At 38.7% G+C, this 12,712-nt stretch overlaps 1 protein-coding gene across 1 annotated transcript in view; it reads left to right on the top strand.

Annotated features, from left to right (window-relative positions):
* Window positions 1-12,712, top strand: part of ADAM12 (ADAM metallopeptidase domain 12) — a 323,414-nt gene that overhangs the window by 59,784 nt on the left and 250,918 nt on the right. The window lies entirely within an intron of this gene.

Below are 12,712 nucleotides of genomic sequence, written 5' to 3'. Positions count from 1 at the left end.
CCTCATCTTTTTAGGATCCACTATACACCATACACAGTAGGTGCTGGGCTAAATCATAGTAGTTTTCCTTTTGTAGCCCACAGTTTTATATTTTTGTCCCTTCTCACCAAACAGGTAATTCAGTTCTTGATAAATTTCCTGGGCATGTGCTACTTTGCATCATAGCCTTACACATTTATTTAGAGAGTCTGTTTTTAATAGCTTCCTTTTGAAAACAAGCATCCCAAGTGGTGATTTACAATGGAAGACAATTTCATGGCATTTATATATTTTTGGAGTTAAGCCCCTAGCTTCTGCCTTTCTACTCCTGCTTTATCCACCAGTCACCTCAAAGGCAGCTGATGGCTCCTAGGGTCTACTTTTTTACCATGGATTTGATGGGTAACTGTTGCAGCTTGTGTTCTACCCTACCACTTGCCTGGAACAGCTTTTGGCAAGGTCAGCAATGACCTTGGTGAATACCTTGCCCTTCCCTCAGTAGGATTTTCAAGTTCTGGGTATTTGTAGTTGGTGATGTCTTTCTCATTTACCTGCTGCCCCTGATTTCCTGGTCCAGGTTTTCCCTGATTCTCCTCCTATTTCCCTGACTGCTTACTCACTATCCCCCATTCCTATCCTCCCCCACCAACCTTCTAAATCTATGGAACTCATAAGGTTTTGTCTTCTACCTACTTCCTCTTATGGCATTCTCTCTCTAGACCCCTTCACCACCTCAAGGGTTGCTACCCTCACCTCGATAAACATGACAAAATCCTCACCACCAGCCCTGATGTTTTGCAAGATTCAGGTCCATATTTCCAACTGTCTTAGATCATTTTGGTGTGGACGTTATACCATTCTCTCCAGCTGCTAGTCCTTAAAAGTGTTTTTCTGTGCTTTTCTTTGAAAGCTGAATGGCTTATTCAAGTTCATATTTGGTTTGTGATACGACCAGTTCCTGAGCATGGATTCCCACCTCGTGTAATACAGTAGGAGCACTTTAACTCCTCCCCCCATCCACCAAGCTCACCAGGTGGCCTGTCTTAGAATGGACTCTAGCTAGAGTGCTGATCCATTATTGCAAATTACCCAGTGTCAAGAGACTCCTGGTTATCGGTGATGAAAACCAACTAGAGCCTACTTATGTTAAATAGGGATTTTTGCTTTCTGTTCACAAAACTGAAAATTCCTGGGGCATTTCCTGGTTTAGACATGTTAGGCTCCATCCAGGGACTCAACCGATGTCCTCAAGGCTGGCATTTATTCTCTACATCTCTTAATTCTTCCCTGTTAGCTCTGTTTTGAGAGAGGCCTTAACTTCATAGTGGCAAGACGGGTGCAATAGCTTCAGTCTTATACCTCCTCTGCAAGCCCAGCTGTAGACATTGTAGTCCTCTGCAATGTAAACAAGCATCCTCAAGTTGAGTCTCTAAGAACTAATTTTGCGTTACGTGTCAGCATAACAGAAGCATGGAATAAGTGTCTGACAAAGCCTGGGCCATATGCCCACCTTTGACATGGGGATGAGGAGAGAGTCAACCATAATTACAAGGACCAAGTGGGAGAGTGGTGATTCCCCAAAAGAACTCTGGATTCTGGGACTGTATATAAGGAGAATGGAAGGCAAGCAGGAAAAATCTCTACTCAACTGTACAAAGGCATCTCGGCAGTTATCCCAGATGAGGCTTCATGACAGCTGACACATGCATCATTCCTGGACTGCTAAGTGATAAGGTCTGACCTTCAGCTGGATATAATATCAAAAGACTTCAACATGTCACAGCTGTTATTTGCAGTTGCTAACTACGAGATGAATGCTTCTTATCTGAAAAGAGATGTTCCAGTATCCTTCACTACAAAGCACACCAGGCGTCAGTCAATTTGCAGAGAATATTTTTAAACTTCTAGGATATAGTCTGAAGGCATTTCCTCATATAGAAAATCAATATTTTTAAAAAGTCAAAATATCGCTTACTCAAAACTTGAATTAATTTTAAATAGTGATTTTATGGAAGTTCACTTTTGTACTATCTGTTAAAAATATTAAGTAGGGGGTCCTTGGACAGCTCAGTTAAGCATGTGACTCTTGATGTCAGCTCAGGTCATGATCTCAGGGTCACGAGATTGAGCCCCATGTTGGGCTCCATGATGGGCATGGAGCCTGCTAAAATCTCTCTCTCCCTCCGCCTCTCCCTCCTTACCTGCATGCTTTCTCTTTCCCTCAAAAAAATTTAAAAATAAAACCCTATGACCCAGCAATTGCATTACTAGGTATCCCAAAGATACAGATGTAGTGAAAGGCAGGGGCACATGCACCCCAGGGTTCATAGCAGCAATGTCGATAGCCAAACTGTGGAAGGAGCCAAGATGCCCGTCAGCAGACGAATGGATAAAGAAGATATAGTATACAATGGAATATTACTCAGCCATCAGAAAGGATGAATACCTACCATTTGCATCGACATGGATGGAACTGGAGGGGATTATGCTAAGTGAAATAAGTCAAGCAGAGAAAGACAATTATTATATGGTTTCACTCATATACGGAACATGAAGAATAGCACAGAGGACCACAGGGGAAGGGAGGGAAAACTGAACGGGAAGAAATCAGACAGGGAGACAAACCACAAGAGACGCTGGACTCCAGGAAACAAATGGAGGGTTACAGGAAGGAAGAGGGTGGGGGATGGGGTAAGGGGGTTATGGATACTAAGAAGGGCATGTGTTGTGATGAGCATTGGGTGTTATACACAACTAATGAATCGTTGAACATTATATCAAAAAGTAATGATGTACTATATGCTGGCTAACTGAACATAAAAAGTTAATTTAAAAAAATTAAAGTGTTAAGTAAATCAGTAGAGAAAGTAAGATTTCTCTGAGGATGTTTAAAGTAGTGCAGAAAAGGTTTGTGTTGTTGAAATTTTCTTTGACTTCAGTAGTATACATTTACATATAAGTTCTGGTATAGTTCAGGAGGTTTGGGTGATGGGTTGGAAAGGCAGAGTGAAATCTTCCAGGTACTCATGTTTCTTGGAAGACAAGATGCAGTAAGAAGAATGAGGCTTGCAACAGTCACATGACTGTTTTCACTCTCATGCCAGATTTAAAATTTCATGGGTAAGGAAACTAAAGTGTAAGCTTCAGACCTCCAAAAGGTAAAACCAAACCTTTTCTGCAGTCTTTTGGGTTGAGAGGACAGGGATCCTCCAGACTCTGCATCAGAAGCCTAGGAGGGTCACTCTCAGCTGGAGGGAGGCTGAGTCTTATTAAGAATGCAGCCCAACCTTGACCCAGCTCAATTCCTGGCAGGTGAGGGACTGATTGCATTGATCGAATCTTGCCATAGAGGAAAGGCTGCCCTCTTCCTGGTGCAAATATCATCAGGAACCTCTATGGTACTTTCATATACAATGACTGTCATGAAATAAAAATTGACTAGATGTGCAAAAAGAAGCCAGAAATTGTGACTAACAACCAGAGAACTACAACAACAAAAAAATAGTAATAGAAGCAGTGTAACAAATGATCCATATATTGGAATTAGTTGAAAAGGATTTAAAAATAATTTGGGTGAGTCTTAATCTCACAGAACAAAGTGAGGGTTGCTGGGGGGAGGGGGGTTGGGAGAGGAGAGTGGGGTTATGGACATTGGGGAGGGTATGTGCTATGGTGAGTGCTGTGAAGTGTGTAAACCTGGCGATTCACAGACCTGTACCCCTGGGAATAAAAATACATTATAAGTTTATAAAAAAATAAAAAAAATTAAATATTAAAAGAAATTTAGGACAAATAAACTGTCAAAGGTTACTAAAAAAATAATTTGGATTGGTATGGTTTTTTAAAAAGCTGAAAATGGAGAAATATATGTAGAATTTCAACAGTAGCTTGGAATCTACAACATAAATTAAGTGAACATCCTTTAACTGAATAAAACAATATCTAATGTTAAGTATTCACTGGAAAGTTTAACAGCAGAATGTAAACAGAATAATTTAGGAATAGTGAACTTGAAGACAGCAATAGAAGAAAATAAAACACAGATAAAAACAAATTGAAAGAACATACTTAAGCATATGGAAGAGTCGGAAGTCTAACTTACACATACTTGGAATCCCATAAGGAAAGGGGGAGATTGGAACAGAAGGATCCTCTAAAGAAATAATGCCTGAGAATTTTTCAGAAGTGATGAGAGGCAGTCAGCTCATACTTTCAAGAAGCTCAATGAATCCCATTTAGGATAAATAGAGAGAAAATCCCATCACACTATTGAAAATTAAAGTGCAAGAAAATCTTTCAAAGATCCAGAGGAAAAAAGACATTCAAAGGAGCAAAATTAAGACTTACAGCTGACTTAGCAATGGAAATACACTACCAGGAAGAAAATGAGACGATAACTTGAAAGGGCAGAAAGTAAGAAAAACTGCCAACCTACAATCCAGCTCATTCATTCTTCAGAAATGAATGAGAAATAAAAATGTTTAAAGACCAAACAGGGGTAATGAAACTCATCTGCAACAAATTCAGACTCAGACTCTAAGAGCTATGAAGGGATGTGCTTCAGGTTGAAAGGAAATGAATCCATATGGAAGCAAAGAACTGCAAAATAGAGCAAAGAGCATGAAAAAGTAAATATGTTGGTAAATCTAAAAAATATTGATTGTTAAACAACAGTAACAAGATGTTTAAGGATTTACAACATGTGTAGAAGTAGAATATATGATCCCAATAGTACAAAGGGAAGAACAAATGAAATTAAATTGTCGTAATATTTTTGCATTGTTCTGAAAGCAGTACAGATTCTAATTTAAGATATAGTGTAGTAAATCTGGATTGCAGATTTTAATCTCTAATCACTACAATAAATATAAAAAATATAAGAAGCTATTAGAGGAGAAAAACAGAATAGGAAAAATACATGATTTTTTTTTAAAGGAAAGGAGAAATAGAGGAACAAAATATTAATGGGAAAAAAATAGGATGGTAAACTTAAACTTGGCTGTGTCAGCAATTACATTAAAATTAAATGGGCAAATTTAAAAAGATTGTCAGATGGAGTTAAGAAACCAAACTCTCTATATGTGATTCACAAGATCACTCTGTAAGTATCAATACATATAGAAATATAGAAAATTCTATAGAAATAAAGGAAAAGGATGAAAAAATATATATGCTATGCAAACGGTACTCGAAATAAAGCTCAGCAGTTGTAATAATATCAAATATACTAGATTTAAGACGAGAAGCATTAAAAATAAAGAGAGATATTCAAGGGGCACTGGGTGGCTTAGTCAGTTAAGTGTCTGCTTTGGCTCAGGTCAGGGTCCTGGGATCAAGTCCCACATCAGGCTCCCCCGCTCAGCTGGGAGTCTGCTTCTCCCTCTCCCTCTGCCTCTCTTCTCATGGCTCATGCTCCCTTTCTTTTTCAGATAAATAAAATCTTTAAAAAAATAGAGATACTCATAATGAAAAAAGTGTCAATTAACCTGCCATAATTTTATTTCTCTTCGATCTGAAAATTTTTATTAGAGGAGAGCATGTATTGCATGAAGCACTGGATGTGGTACATAAACAATGAATCTTGGAACACTGGAAAAATAAAATAAAATAAATTTTTTAGAATTTATTCAAAATACATAACACAAAAATTAGTGGAACTTAAAGGGGAGATAGACAAAACAAAGTGGAGATTTTTTTTAAATAAACTTTGAAATAAAACAAGTAATAGAATGTACCTATTTTAAGTATACAGTTTAATGAATTTTGACAAATGTGTGCGCCCATCATCCCCCAAACTTACTTTGTAGTCAGTTTTTCCATTAACCCTGGCTCCAATCTGTTCTTTGATCCCTAAGGGTTATATATTTCTTTTCTAGAAATTCATATCTGTAGAACGGAACAATATATACCTTTTTAGGTCTTCTTTTGATTAACATAATGTTTTTGAGACTTATTTGTGTTGTCATTGGTGTCATCAGACCATTCCTTTTTATTGCTGAGTAAGCACTCATTGTTGGATATGCCACAGTTTGTTGATGGACATTTGGATTGACTCAAGTTTTGAGCTGTTAAGAAATAGGCTGTTATTGGGACGCCTGGGGGGCTCAGTCCGTTAAGACACTGCCTTTGGCTCAGGTCATGATCCCAGAGTCCTGGGATTGAGTCCTGCATCCGGCTCTCTGCTTGGCATAGAGCCTGCTTCTCTCTCCATCTCTGCCTGCTTGTGTGCTCTCTCTCTTTCTCTCTCTGACAAATAAATAAATAAAATCTTGAAAAAAAAAAAGAAGTATGCTGTTATGATTATCTCTTTATACATTGTTGTGTGGACATATATTTCTATTTTTATTTTTTTGGAAAATATTTAGGAGTGAAATTCTCATTTCAAATGGTAAATACATGTTTGGATGCCCAAGTTGTCACACTGTTTTCCAAAGTGGTCACACCATTTTGCTTTCCCACCAAGTTATGTGTATTCTATTGATCTGACTCTCACTTTTAATTGTGGTCATCCTAATGGAGGAATATTTGTGCTTGTTGTGATTTTAGTTCCTTAACAGCCAATAAGATTGGCCACTTTTACATGTACTTATTGGCCATTCAAATATTTTTTGTGGGAGTTTGGAGGGTAAATGTTCAAAATGTTTTGCCCATTTTTATTTGGGTTGTTTATGCTCATCTTCTTGGGTGGTAACAGTTCTTTTTGTATTCTGGATACAAAATCTTTGTATTGAAAGTATTTTCTCTCATGCCATGGCTTAACTCTGTATTTTCTTAATGATGTCTTTTAAGGAGCAGAATTTTTAAAATTTAAAATCCAGTTTATGAAATAATAGCATCTCACTTTCTATGCCCTGTCATTCTCCATCCTTTGTCTTTTAACATATCTGCGTCTTTAAGTCTACTTCTTGCTGACAGCATATGCTTAAGTCTTGCATTTTCAGTAGGGCCACCTCTGCCTCCTATTGCAGTGGTTGCTATTTATTTTCTACTTTTCCCTTTGTTTTTATGCTTATTTTCCTTGCTTTTTAAATGTAGTTTTGTTTTGGGCTTGTGTTTTGTTTTGTTTCTGTATTCTGTTTTTTTCCTTCACTGTTGGTTTCCGAGTTCTTTGCCTTCATCAGGGCCTTGTTTATTTATTTCTGTGTGTTTGTGAGCAGCGCAGTCTTTCTCAACCAGAGTTCTGAACCAGGGAAGACAAAAAAAAAATGACTTCAGTGTCTGTTTTCTCAATTCTCCCAGGAATGGCATATAACCAGCACTATTCTCAGAGTATAGAACAGAAACGAATCCATCATGTATAATGGACATCTTAAGGCATTACAACTTAATCTCCAGAGGCAATCTGATTGAGAAATCTGTGGAAATACCAATGTACTTCTTTAACTTATTCATAGTCCTCTGTCAAATAATATCATAGAGAATTAAAACCCATCCTTTGGCCTAGGATCTTTACCCTTTATGAACAAGCCACTTTGAGGTATAATATAATGGTCTCACAGTTCGGAGAAGCAAGGTAAGGCATTACCTTGGGGTTAATGAAGGAACCTCAGCCACCCCAGGGAAAGATGCTTGTTATGCAGTTAGTTGTCTCAAGCTGTGTGTGTGTGTGTGTGTGTGTGTAGTGGGGGAGCAATATTCAACCATACGGCTTGTTTCCCTGCTCTGCTATATAGAAATAATCTCCCTTTACCAGTGTCCCTAGTTTTGCTCACACCATCATACCTTGCCTCAGAAGTTTCCCAAGAGTTAAGAATAGGGTAAGACCTTCTTAATTACCCTGAGTTATCTTGAGGAGAAAATGCTGTATGTGAATTTTCTCTTCTTAGGGAGTAACCTAACAATCTGTCTTGGGAAATAACCTGGGACCCTTGTGTAATCTGTACATTATTCTTTCTAATCGAGCTTCTGCAGTTATTTAACTATTGCCACTAATCAAGACCAATTTAATAAAAAGGAAAATGAGAGTTTTGCTTGGGAAAGCTGTTCAAAGATGCTTGTATTTTTCCTAAAACAATGACAACAGCTGCTATTATATTAGGGACATATATAGGTTACTATGAGCAGCTGGAAATACCAAAAGGATGAAAAGCACATTGTGATGAATGGGGGTTTTATCAAGTGACACATGAAAAGGAATATCTGTGTTGCCTGAAGCAGCAGTGGGTCCCCATGTACTTAAAGAAACATTAATTTCACACTTAGCTCATTAAATACAAGAAATGATCAGACCAACGCCACTTCCCACTCTCCTATTCCTGCCCACACACCAAGGTCCAGGCACTCAGCTTTCCACTTTGTCCCTCCCTGGGCTTCTGTTCTCCTCTTACCCTCAATGTCCAGCCCATCCCACATGAGTTCCTCCCCCTCCTTGTTCCTCTCTCTCACAGATCACCTCTACCCGAGCAGCTAGCAGAAATTGGAAGCCATGAGGATTTCATTGCATTAAGACTCAAAAATAATTTCAGACATTTATAATTCTGAAAACATGTATTATTTGGTAATGGTGTGGTGTGTATGGCCTATTAAAAGACCTTTGTCCTGGAGCACCTGGGTGGTTCAGTGGGTTAAACCTCTGCCTTCAGCTCATGTCATGGTCTCAGGGTCCTGGGATTGTGCCCTACATCAGGCTCCCTGCTCAGTGGGGAGTCTGCTTCCCCCTCTCTCTCTCTCTGCCTGCCTCTCTGCCTACGTGTGATCTCTCTCTCTGTCAAATAAATAAATAGAATATTAAAAAAAAACACCTTTATCCTTTTTTTTTCTAAGAGTTTCTTTTCAGTGGTGATTTATAATTGAGCATAACAGGATCTTCTTCATTGGTGGTTTCCTTTTTAAAAACAACTGGATACAAGCTGCCTTCAGATAGGAGACAACTGTGCTTTTACTTGAATTTATTGAGGTCATTTCAAACTCTCAAGACCTCTTCTGCCCTCCTGTACCTTGGGCCTCTACTCATTATCCTAAGTGTCCTCATGCGAGGGATGAATTCTTCCCATCTATTGGCATTCTGTTTTATCAAAAATAATTTCTGTTTTTGCTGAAACTCATTTGTCATTCTCCAAATATCATAAAAGACCAATTATTTTCTAAAAAATGCTAACTTGCAGTCTTCAGCCCAGACTCCATGAGATTGCGTGTAAAAGGAAGACGGGTCCAGAAGCACATCTGTGATCACAAGAACAAGTTAGTGGGGATTAATCTGAGCTCCCATCTTACAGAAAGATAGTCTGCAGGCTGGAGGCCGAACTTTCCAAGTTTGGCTCAGGAAAAACATGGCGAAGCTGCACAAAGAGCTTAGAATGATGAAAGTGTGTGGGGTTAGAGTCTGAGGAACAATAAAAGAATTACGCCAAATGATTACCTGATTTAAGCATCAGAATTGGACGACCCTGAAAAACTCTCTGGAGAACATACTACACACTGTTGCTTCTCTAGAGAATGTTGAAATTTTAGATAAGACCAGGATGTTTTTGTACACTACTTGTACTTGAAATTTTTCTTAAGTGGCTCAAGCTGTCCCATGGTCATGATACATGGGATCCACGTATGTTCCTTAGATTTGAAATAGATTAAGTGATTAATCCCTGGTCACAGAGTGTAAACTGGGATTAAAGAGGCACAGTATTAACTGTGCCTTGAAATTAGGAAAGATAAGAGTGTATACAAAGGGCGATATTATCCACTTGGATGATAAGAGTGGACCCCAGTGTATTTTCATCTTCTGAGTATTTATTTCTCGGTGGAACCCACAATGGACCCTGGCTTTCTGTTGCTCAGGATTAAATACAAACTTTTGGTGATTGTCCACCAATCTTCCTGCCAAATGGTCACACCCTGCAAGTCTTGATCTGAAATAAATACACTTCTGTCTCCAAAAATCCACTCTTCCAAGTATATCAGCCACCCCACTCCTCACCCCCGTGTTCCTTTTGCCTGTCTCCAAGTTTCTGCACATTTGACTCAGAAACATGAAAGTTTTTCTTCTGCCCTCCCAGCATGCCCTGATCTTTCTTTAAATGAGAATTGAAGGCTATATCTTACAGAAAACCTCCCCCAATTACATACACATTAATCTCTCTTCCAGTGTACTGTCATTTCTAGGGCTGAGTGAAACTACGTTCACACTGATATAGATTGAACATAGCTATATTTTGGCAAGTTTTCTGCCATTCAAAGGTGATCTTAAAAATACATAACACATCTGTTTGCATATAGAAATAAAATAACGAGAAAGAGTGCTATGTTGTGCAGTAGGTTATTAGTACTTATTAAGCTATAGACCATCTGGTCAAATCCAGCTCTTCATGAAGAAGACTTTAATACCAGAGTTTCTCAACTGTGTCACTGTTAGCATTTTGGACAGGATAATCCTTTGCTGGGTGGGGGGCGGGGGCTGTGTTATCCTTGGCTTTGTAGGATGTTTCCCAGCATCCCTGGTCTCTATGCACTAGACGCCAGGAGCACCCCTTACCTAGTCATGAGAACCAAAATGTCTTGACACGTTGCCACATGTCCCCTGGGGCCAAAATCACCCCAGGTTGATAACCAGTGATTTCAACCTACTTATTGAAAAAGTCGCTTGTTTTGAATACTTGTTTTTTGTTCAGAAGATGAAAAGGGAAAGACCTGTTAACAAAAACCTCTGGACTTCCTCAGAAGTTGGTCTTTCCATCAAGATATGGTTGCGGACGCTCATGAAATATACTAGCAATGTTCGTATGTGAGCAACACTTAATCTGTGGACGTGTGGAAAGAATTATACACTCAACCTGTAAAGACTGTTACATCAGGTTATTTTTACTTGAATGTTATTTTTCTGTTGAGAATTTTATTCTCTAGTCAGGTCAGGTTTTTTTTCTCCTTCCTATTAATAAAATATGAAGTCCTTTATTAATAAGTTCTGTAGTAACTATAATCAGGGTCTACAGTACAGATAGTGTACAAAAACATCCTGGTCTTATCTAAAATTTCTACATTCTCTGGAGAAGCAACAGTCTGTAATATGTTCTCCAGAGAGTTTCTCAGGGTCGTCCAATTCTGATGCTTAAATCAAGTAATCATTTGGCGTAATTCTTTTATTGTTCCTCAGACTCTAACCCCACATGCTTTCATCATTCTAAGCTCTTTGTGCTGCTTCTCCATGTTTGTTCCTGAGCCAAACTTGGAAAGTTCGGCCTCCAGCCTGCAGACTATCTTTCTGTAAGATAAGGGCTCAGATGAAATCATCGAAGCAGTATTTCAGTCTTATAAACCTATATCTTGACCATGCATTCTATACAAACATGTGGCTGATCATTGCTCTATAAAAATAATCTTCCCCTCCACGTTATTAAATTGTGATACAGAGACATGCTGAAGTTATTGTCTGAGTCAGGAGGAATAACTCGCAGCTCCAAGGTACTGAACTGGGTGACTGAGAAACAGGAAGGAGCCCCACTGATAACACCAGCACTGGCCTCCTCACCTTTGTATTTTACCAGGGCACCTGTGCCAAGGTTAATCAGATGGGATGGGGTCAGGCAAGAGAAGGAGAGAAGAAGCAGTATTCTGCCTTCCTCTCTAGGCCACCGTGGACCCTGACCTCTGCTCTCTGCCAGGGAGAGAGGACAGCAGCTGTGTATAACTGATAGGCATTAAATGGTTAGAAATCCCAGTGAAATTCTTCCAGTTAGAGAACATTGCATGCTGACATCTTAAACAGAAGATTGCACATTGCACAAATAAATTCAAAATATTTTATTCAACAAAGGCATAGGAAATAGTCAAGAGCATTAAAGGGAATAATTAGAAGATGGTGGAGAGAGTGATAGTGATACAGGGATATGAGAGAAAAAAGCTGAGTGTCGATGGCAACAAAACACGGGAGAGAAAGAATAACATGCATCAATTCCAGTTAGCATTCATATATGTGGTATTTTTAAGTAAGAGTCAGGGCTGCTTAGTAAAAAATTTATGGCAGAGAAATAGAACCAGAGTCCAGCTCTGTCCCTTAGAAGCCTGGTGACCTTGAGCAAGTTGCTTCATCTCCCTGAGGTTTTCTTCTCCATCGATGATGTGGGTATCTTTATCTCTGTGGTCAGTACCCTACACAGTGTGAGGCATGTATTAACACGCTTAGTAGATTTGTTGAATAAACGCATGACAACAAAAAAACAGGTGTAGCCAGAAGAAGTCTGGACTATATCTCTACTGACCAAACTTCCATGTATAAACACGAGGACCTGGGGTCATGAAAGCTGCTTCTTCCGGTTGAACAATACGTCTCTGGAAATGAAGTAGTTGAAACTGTGTAAATTCATTCATTGGGTTATATTTGCTTCCTGTCTCTTTTGTTATTGTTGTAACCTGCCTTTAACTTTCTTTTTTCTTTTATTATGTTCAGTTAGCCACCATGTAGTACATCATTAGTTTTTGATGTAGTGTTCAGTGATTCATTAGTTGCGTATAACAACCAGCCTTTAATTTTCATTTAAAGGTTTCCACACATTAAATTTTATCTCTTCATTTCTTTCTGCATCTCCAAGCAACTGTCAAGGGCAATTTTCCTTTTGCCTGAAGAAAAGACCTTAGTATTCCTTTAGTGCAGTCTGTTGCTTTTGACTTCTTTCAATTTTTATCTTCTGAAAATGTCTTTATTTCACTTTCAATTTTGCAGGATATTTCGTGCGATGTAGAACTCTAGGTAGGAACTATTTCCTTTAAATGCTATCATATATTCCATTGTTTTCTGTGATGC

This window comes from Mustela erminea, chromosome 14, assembly GCF_009829155.1.
Source record: "Mustela erminea isolate mMusErm1 chromosome 14, mMusErm1.Pri, whole genome shotgun sequence".
NCBI lineage: Eukaryota > Metazoa > Chordata > Mammalia > Carnivora > Mustelidae > Mustela > Mustela erminea.
Note: the sequence above shows the minus strand (reverse complement) of the source record. Positions and strands in the feature narration are given on the sequence as shown.